Here is an 8,882-nt window from a genome sequence, read left to right on the forward strand (position 1 = left end):
CCCTCCTCCTCCCCCTCCCTCCCTTGTTCCTTTCCTCTTTCTCTCCCCCTCCTTCACCCCCCCCCCCCCCCCCGATTTTAAATGTCTTTTTTTCTGTGCTGGAAATTAAACCCAGCAGCATTGTTTAATTGGTTCTCAGATTGCTGCAAAAACAGAACTTTTTTTTTTTTTTTTTAGAGTATTGTGTCCCCAAATCCACCACCTGATCTTTGGATTTCTTCATCCTGAGCTGCTGATCTGGGTAAGCAGCAGAGCCTTACTTTGGTTTCTTATCCCAGATTCCTGCCATCTTCTAGAACCAGGGATCTGCCCTGACTGACTTTGATTTTTCACACCAAAACCACACTGGAAATGCGATACCCTGCAGGACAGGGATCTTTGGGATGGAGTTTGTTTGCTGGACCATACAGTAACAGACATGTCAAATGCTGCTCTGAGCTGAACAGAGCAGAGACTAGTCTGGTAAGGCCACCGCTAAAGGACAGTCCATTGTCGAAGAGTCACAGTTGGCAGATGGCTTTGTAATGCCTTGAAACAGGGACCTACATCACCCTGTGTCCCACAGGCCAAACCCTCATTGGTGTTGTTTGGATTAGAATAGGTGGCAGAATCGTGTGGGACTGTGATTTGGGGTTCTATGATGGAAGGAAGGCTGCGTCTCATCCAGTAAGTCTGGGTTGGGATCTGAGGCTCCCCACTCCTAACATTTGAGGGGTCCCGCCTGAAGGTGTATCAGCTTCAGCTGCCCTCCCTTTCTTAGTGAGGAAGCAGAATACAAGCAACTTCAGTTTGGGGGAGCATGTCACTTTCTCCTCAGTTTGGGGGAGCATGCCACTTCCTTTGGCTTGTCTGCCTTTCTGCAAATCAGAGATGGGAGAGCACATGCTGCCGCCTACAGCAGGAGACTCTGATGCATTCAGGCCCTGGGAGGGCCCCAAACCTGGTAAGGGCCCTGACCCAAACGCCATCTCTGGTTACATCACCATGCCCTGACTTGGTGGACACAAAGAATGAGGTCAACGTGGGGCCACAATACATAGAAGGAAGCAGAGGGGTGGACCACAACAGCCTTGTGTGTGGGCCGGGATCTAGGGAGACAGGCTTCATCAATAGGGACAGGCAGAGCTTTTTCAGGCTCCACTGCAATAGCAGAAAGCCCGGACACTACTGTCAAATGTAATGACCATCAAGTTTCTGTTAGGCATTTATATTTTCCCCACTAAATTTGCCAAATAAATGGAAGACTGGCGCAAGCCGATTTTGGCTATCTTCATAGATTTTAATGAAGTGAAATACACTCAACAGGGGCTTCCCGTGTCCCTCCCTGAACTCAGCCCGCTTTCTGGGCTCCCACCAGACTTGGCACTCCTCTCATTTGCATGCACAGCCTTGCCTACAATCAACTCAAGAGTGCGGCCATCATTCTCCCAAGGCCGAATCCTGGCCCGTGGCTCTTCAGCCAAGAGAAAACAAAGAGTCGTTCTCACTCTCTTGCCAAAAACAATTTGCTAACCCATCATCTGCCCAGAAAACAAATGGAAAATAAAATGCCACCAACAGTCTTCCAGTGTATCTCTCTGACAAATGTTTATCTTCCGTGAACGAGTGGGTTTATCTTCCGTGAACGAGTGGGCGGGTTGCCTGCCAGCATGACACCTGTAAACATGTGTAGCAGCCCCATATGTACCAGTAGAACCAGCCCATAGAATTCCAGACAGTACCAGTGTGGAATTGCCAGCAGTGTGGGATTAGCTCGACCCTCCCTTTGCCCAAAGCTTGACCTGTTCCCCCCCCCCCACACACACACTTAACTAATTAATTGCTTCATTTGCCATTATATAAAGACAGCACATTTCACTGGACAGCCCATTTATTCACAATTCACCTATTCAACAGATATTTATTATGCATCTATTTTATGTCATGTGCTGTTCTAGCCCTGCGCATTTGACAATTGACGGAAGCAAGTCCCTCTTCTGTGGTTCTTCTCACTTACCCTCACCCTCTCATCACTGGTTTTATCCAGCCCTGTCATCTCCAAACAGAAAATGGAGGCCTACAAACAAACAAACAACAACAAAAAACACCTGCCAAGCATTGCTCGGGGAGCGGCAGAAGTTGGGTCTGTGTTCTGGCTCCTGATCTGGCCTTTTTCTCCAATACCAGGCCACACGGAAAGGCACCTTTAGCACAGCGGCATAGGATCCCCAGGCTCCATTGTATGAGAGCCTGTGTTCTGGTGAGAGAATCCCAAGAGCTTGGACTCTGGGTGGTGGAGTCTGGGTCGTTTTCGCTGTTGCAAGTTTTGTTTTCAGAAAGTGGAAGGAAGTTTGGGAGCTAAATAAAAGTATCATTTTTACTTGATGAGCTAACAGACATGCTGGTTACAAAGTTTAGAGTGAGAAACAATAGTTGGTGTAGGCATGCCTCCTCCACCGCCCAGTACACACAGCGGGTTCGGGCTGACACCTTCCTCCTGAGGAACCCATCACCATGTGAGGGTGAGGGCTTGCTGCAAAAGCTTTGGTAGCGGGAACTCCACTTCATGTCCCTTCCACTGTTTTGCCTTTTGCCTAAGTCGTGACACAGCCACCATCGTCTTCAGAAGGAGTGAGTGTCTATACTCCTCCACAGCCAGGGAAAAGGTCACCCACAGTGAAAAGCTTGAACATGGGGAAGTGGGTGAAAGGAAGTACAGACGGCTGCAGCATCATTCAGTGCCCTTCCCACATGAATCTAAGTGGAGAAGTTCGGTCCCAAAGGAAGCCTCTCCCAGCAGGGAACGCTGGAATGCCACTGTCACTCTGTCAGCTAAGATTCGAATTTCTGTCATCAAGAGAGATAGACAGCCAGCCGGCTGGTGGTGGCGCACATCTTTAATCCCGGCACTTGGGACTCAGGGGCAGGAGGATCTTTGTGAGTTTGAGGCCAGCCTGGTCTGTAGAGTGAGATCCAGGATAGTCAAGGCTACACAGAAAACCTTGTCTTGAAAAATTGGAGGGAGGGAGGGAGAGAGAGAGAGAGAGAGAGAGAGAGAGAGAGAGAGAGAGAGAGAGATTGGTTCGGGATAGGTGTGCTTGGTGTGTACCCAACTTGAAAATTATAAGGAATAATCTCTTTTGTTAAATCACTGGTATAGTAACAAGCAAGAATAAATACCCAAAAGATGGGAATTTTAGTCTATTCTCTCAATTTTCAAAACACAGGCTACCTAAGTATGAACATATAACTCTGAAAAAAAGTCATACCTGGCAGTGATTGCCACCGTGACTTTTCCAGCCTTGTGCTACCTGCTGCTCATCCACAATTCCGCTTAATTCTCAGAATTTATTGTATTAATGCAGTTTTACATTTGGGGACACAGACTTAGGACCTGATCTAACCTGAACCCCACAGTCAGTGAGTGACAAGATTGAAATTCAAGCTCAGTTTGTATCTCTGGAGCCTGTGCTATTGGGGCCCTGCCTGAACTCATCTGGGTCACCCATGCATACACAACCCTGGGGTACACATAGCATGACGGGGTACCCATAGCATGATGAGACCCAAACTTTTTTAATTGAGGGTGGGGCATGACCAATGGAAGAACAAGCACCTAGCACACACCGTAAGTTCAATCCTTAACACCGCTCCAAATATTGATGACACATTGGTAATTTAGTTATTGGTACTGTTTTGGCATGAATTAATTGATGAAGTCTTGGATGAGTTCTGGATCATTCCAAATTGGAATTTCCCTAATGAGACCGAAAAGGAGCCTATGATGTCCCTAAAAGAGAGTCACTCTGGAAATTTCCACAAATGCCAACACGCTCTTTGGAGTTGAATAAAAGATAAATTGAGCAGCAGTGACCTAGGCTAAAGTCCCTGGAGGATTTTTTTTTCCTGAGCCTCTGCCCACCCCCACAGTATCCAACAGCTATCCTGGCAATGACCTCACTACCCCAGCTCCTTAGTCTTGGCCCCCATGAAGGGATACAGTGAACATGGTCCCCCCACTTTTGCCTGACTAGTCTTTAAACAGAGTGACCCTGAAGTCATTTGTCCTCCCCTCATCACATCCGAGACTCGTTCTCCATAAGCAAAGTCCCCCTGCTATTCTTTTACTTGGATATTAATAATATCAGGAGAAATGAAACCGAAAGGAGCCAAGCAGGGTCCTGCGCAGGGGTCACACTGGCCGAGAACTCATGCGAAACGCCCAAAAGGACCAGGCTTAGAGCCTGCTGCCCTGAGGTGGGTAAGATGGGGTGGCTAGGGTAGGTGGTAGGAGAGCTGGGCCCCACTGGCCACCGCTGTCACACATTCATTCAATTCTTTAGTGGGCAATGCCACTCATGCCTCTTCCGTGTAGCACGTTTTATAGGAATTCTAAGGAAAGCATTTTCTTTTGGAAACAAAGAAAAATAAGCCTGTTAATAACGTAGGACAAACCCTACGTTAACCGTCCACTTCTATTAGATTTTTCTCACCTTTATTAAGAAGATGGCTCAGTTTTGAATAAAGATTAATTACCTGATCGTGGTTAAAACATAATCTGAACAAATTAATCTTAAAATCACTAGCTAGCTGTGTCGCACTCTTCCTGCCCTGAGGATTTCAGCCTGTACCCACCATCGAAATGAATAGTTCAAGAAGTGTGTGCAGCCACTGCCTTCTCCCCATCCAGCACCTCACTGGATCAAATTATTAATATCAGCAGCCACGTCCCTGTCTTGGCCCGACCTTGGTGACCTGTTTTTGACAACATGATCCTGGCTCCCTCATGGCTTGCCATAATAAGTTCTGGGTAACATTATCCTCTGTGACAAATGCAAAGGAGGCGACTTGGACGTTTAAACACCGGGGGCACCGTGTATCTACGCCCGGCTACTTTGCGCTGTTCTCTCTGGTGCCTAGAAGAGCAGGCTCCGAGAGACTATTTTTCAATTGCATCCGTGTCTTAGCTTTTCATTCTCCCTGACACAAGCAATCAATCCAAATCCTCCCATTCCAGTCACACGCGGATTTTCAAAACCAAAGCTATATGCCCTCGAATCTTTGCCTTCTTTAGTGTAGCACATGACACCCCCATTGACAGGGGACAGTACATTTACATTTACCCCACATGGGGTGCCTCTCCCAGAAGCCCCCCACATGCACACATGCAACACTATTGCAGAGCAATGTTGCCCTCCTTCTCCTCCCTCTCCAGTGACAGAGTGACAGTCACACATGAATAGTTCCCTGTGAGGACCGTGGAATACAGAGTGAAAAGGAGAAAGCAAAAAGGGACCTCAAGACAGACAATTTAACAAAACCCCTGAGCAAATAGCAGTTCTCAACAGACACCCCAAGGGGGTTCCCAGGATGCAACCCTGGGGAGCAGTGATCCCACCAGTGGGACATTACCACATGTCCCAGTGGCTCCTAGTTAACCCAACCAAGTAGTCTGTGCCAAAAAAATAATTCAGATTTAACACAGCCCCGATGCAATTCTATTTCCAGTTCTGCCAGCCTCTGCTCTGCCAAGCGTTCATATTCTCTTCTGCAAAGAGGCATGAGTTCACATTCTGGGCCATCCATCAGTCACACCTTTTGATTAAGAAGCAGCCCAGTGGTTTCTGTGCAAGATGCCGGGTCAGCCTCCATCGCAAGGACATTGAAATGAAGGTAGAAAGGATTGTGTGGTCACTTACCAGCTCCTGAGGGCTGAGAGGCTGCGGCCCCACCGCTTTACCTGGTCTCTGGCTGTCTCTGTCTTTCCCTCTCTCTCTCTCCCTCTTTCTCTTGTGTACAGACTGCAGGGGAACTTAAAGAACTCGCAGGGACAGTGTTTCAAATGACTTAAGAAGGAGAACAGGAACAATACTTCGTTCTCTTTTTCTCAGATGAGTACCTTCGGGAAGAAGGAAGGAAGGGAGGGGAGAGGGAGGAAGTCAACAACCCTTCGCTTTCCTGAAAAAAAATAAGGAAACAGAAGATAGACATCTCATTTTCTCTTAAACAAAAATATTGGGGGGGAGGTGGGAAGAAAGGAAGAAAATCTTTACGAAAAAGAATTCCTCAAATATGCGCTCTGCCCTGGGAGCTTTAGTGAGATGGAAACTCCTGAGTGGCCCTATCCTGTTCAAACAAATGCAGGCTCTCCTGAGTCGCAGACTCTGGTATCTGGCTTGCAGAACCGACACAGTCCAAAAGGAACAAATCATGTCATGTCGACTCTCAGCCGGGGAGCGTTTGGGCTGCTGTGCTAACCAAAGAAACCTGCAGCCTTTAACCAAGGGTGCGGTGGCTGGTCACCCGGGCCTTTTGGCTTCCCCTAGCTGCTTCGAGAAACCTCTGGTTCTACAGTTCCCTGGCTTACTCCAGGTCTCTTCGAGTTCCTCATGAGCTCTGTGCAGTGGGCCGAGTCTGGCTCCATCTTTGCTGATGGACGGAAAAGGAAAAGAAGCCACTGAGCACAGTGCTGGCAGCCAGGCCATGGCTAGCTCTGATTGTTGTTTTCACTGTCCTGTCTTTCTTGGATGTAGTCACCTATGGAACTCCAGAAGAGAAGTGCTAATTTGTTTTGAAAATACCATGAAACAGCTGAGGTCTTGGATAAATTAATCTCTGTTTCTGAAGGAGGGGAGGGAAGGCTTTGTAGGGGCAAAAAAAAAAATGGACTGAGCATCCTTTACTGAAGATGAAGCTGGCGCTTAGTGGGCATGCCTGGGCTCCCTGAAGCTTGCCTGCACTTACTAAGGGAGCTGGGGCTTGGTGGGCAGGCCTTGGCTCCCTGAAGCTTTCCTGCACTTACTGAGGGAGCTGGAGTCAAATCCTGCAATTAGCACTGTGAATCTCCTGCCCTCTGTTCATTCAGTTAAGACCATTGCCACCACAAACAGGAACCAGCAGTTGTGGTCTCTTTTGGTGGCACAAGATATATTGTTTATAAGTTGCTTCCTCGATTCACTTGATAGTGAAAAAAAAGGGGGTGGGGTGGGGAGTATACCTGCTGGATGGCCATGGGAAAGGTGACTTCACAGAAAGCGAGGTTTGGGTTCAGAGTTCTTATGACAATTTCCCCTGGGTACTATAGTCCAAGGCATTGAGTGTTTATCCCACGATTTCATTCTACATCTGTGTCTCTGTCTATCTACCTGTCTGTCTGAACGTGTGCAAGGTCAGAGAGGGCCTAAGAACGGGTGGTCTGGGTGTTTATAAGAATCGGGGTGACCCCATTCTTTGCGGTTGTGATGCATCCAATTCTCCCACAGAGACTCCAGCCTATGAGCCTGTCCCCACAGGTGAGAGCACCAACAGCCAGCAAAACTCCAAAGGCACACAAGGCAGTGGGGAGCAAGCACCCACTGAGTCCTCCTGAGTCCTCTCCAGGGCCCTTGCCCTCTGCTGGCCTTCCTCTGCATCCTGCCTCTGTGGGGAGGGGAGGATAAGGAAAATGGAGAGCCAGGAAGGCAAGAGAAACACGGCAGAGAAGGAAGCTGGCAAGAGGAGAAGCAGAGGCTTCAGAAGGGAGGCACCGGTGGGCACACCTGGGAGGAATCCTGCAGCTTTGGAGCACAGAGGCTTAGCATACCAAGTGGGTCATGAGAGAGAGGCTGGTGGGAGCCACAGGGAGAGGGTGGGCATTGGTCATCACAGCAAGGGATGGAGGGGGGAGCAGCCAAGAGTCCCTGCAGCCAAGAAACCTTCACCTGAGCAGCCAGTCACACCCATGGCCCTTCCTACTTGTTATTCTTGCAGCCTCAGGCCAGGCCAGGCTGAGCCCCAGGAGTCCAGACCCAATCCAGAGGATTTCCCTTTCAAGTCTTTAGAATGTGGGGACTGTCACGTTGAACCCTGTTGTTTTCTCAAGGCTAGCTGACCCACCCAAGAGAGCCTAAACAGGGACATGGCCACTCATTGTGCTGGGCTTGGCTTCCAGGCATTGGCCTCTAGTGGGCTCTTGGGATACACACAGGGCTCCTGGAAGTTGCTCCATGCAGACACCTGGCTGTAACCTGCCTGCTGGAGACACAGTGAAGCCTCTTCCTCTTTCCTGCAGTGCCAGTCATCTGGAAAGTCACCTAGGAGCCTTGTCCCCTCACCACTGAGTGTCAGAAACGGACACTTCCTCTGTCCTGAAGAAACCAGGCCTCCTGAGAGAGATCTGGGTCAGTCTCTAAGGTCTAGTGAGCTCTGGATCCCACTGAAGGAGAAGGGACTGGGAACCTGTGCTGAGCCACTGTGAGGACGCGTGTGTGACATGGATGTGACCTGGGTGTAGATCCCTACCTCTATAATCTCCACATAGCATGACTCATTATAGTGATGGTTTGAGTTGGCCAGACAGGGCTGTAGACCCATGGGACTTGGAGAAAACAATGATGGGACCAAAACAGTAATCTAACAACTCAACATCAGCACCAGCTTCCTCTCTCCCCATGTGAACTCAGCTCATCACGGCTTCCCACTTTTCAGCCATCCCAACTCACGGACACCCTCGGCTATGGTGACAAGAACTCGGGGGCCTTCTGTTCACCCTGGGAGCAATTTAGTCCCAGGTCCTGGAGGTGGGAAGCCAGGGTGGAGGTAGGATGGAAGCAGAATATACATTCCTGAAAAGTGAACCAGGAGTTTCCTGTACCGCTCAGTGAAAGTCCAGAAATACATTGGTCTGAGCCGTCAGCGTCCACAGCCAGCAGGGATTTCATGCTCCTTCTGCCACACCTGTCCTCAGGGGACATCATCTTAATGTCTAGCAACATGCTATTGAAATTGCATACAGTATGAAGCTGGCTTTTGTTTATCTCCTTGGGGTTTCTCGGCCTTGCCATTCGCAAGATTCCTCCCCAGTGTTGGGAGTGTTAGCAGTTCATTCCATCTCTTTGCTGCCTGGTGCTTCAAGTTGGAACTAA

At 49.0% G+C, this 8,882-nt stretch overlaps 1 protein-coding gene across 1 annotated transcript in view; it reads right to left on the minus strand.

Annotated features, from left to right (window-relative positions):
• Znf366 (zinc finger protein 366) overlaps positions 1-6,145 on the minus strand; it is a 60,798-nt gene extending 54,653 nt beyond the window's left edge. The window contains exon 1 of the mRNA XM_075976231.1: positions 5,679-6,145. The gene's annotated coding sequence lies outside the window, so the exon portion shown is untranslated. The remainder of the gene's footprint in view (positions 1-5,678) is intronic.
• Between the last annotated feature and the right edge of the window lie 2,737 nt (positions 6,146-8,882).

This window comes from Microtus pennsylvanicus, chromosome 6, assembly GCF_037038515.1.
Source record: "Microtus pennsylvanicus isolate mMicPen1 chromosome 6, mMicPen1.hap1, whole genome shotgun sequence".
NCBI classification, from domain to species: domain Eukaryota; kingdom Metazoa; phylum Chordata; class Mammalia; order Rodentia; family Cricetidae; genus Microtus; species Microtus pennsylvanicus.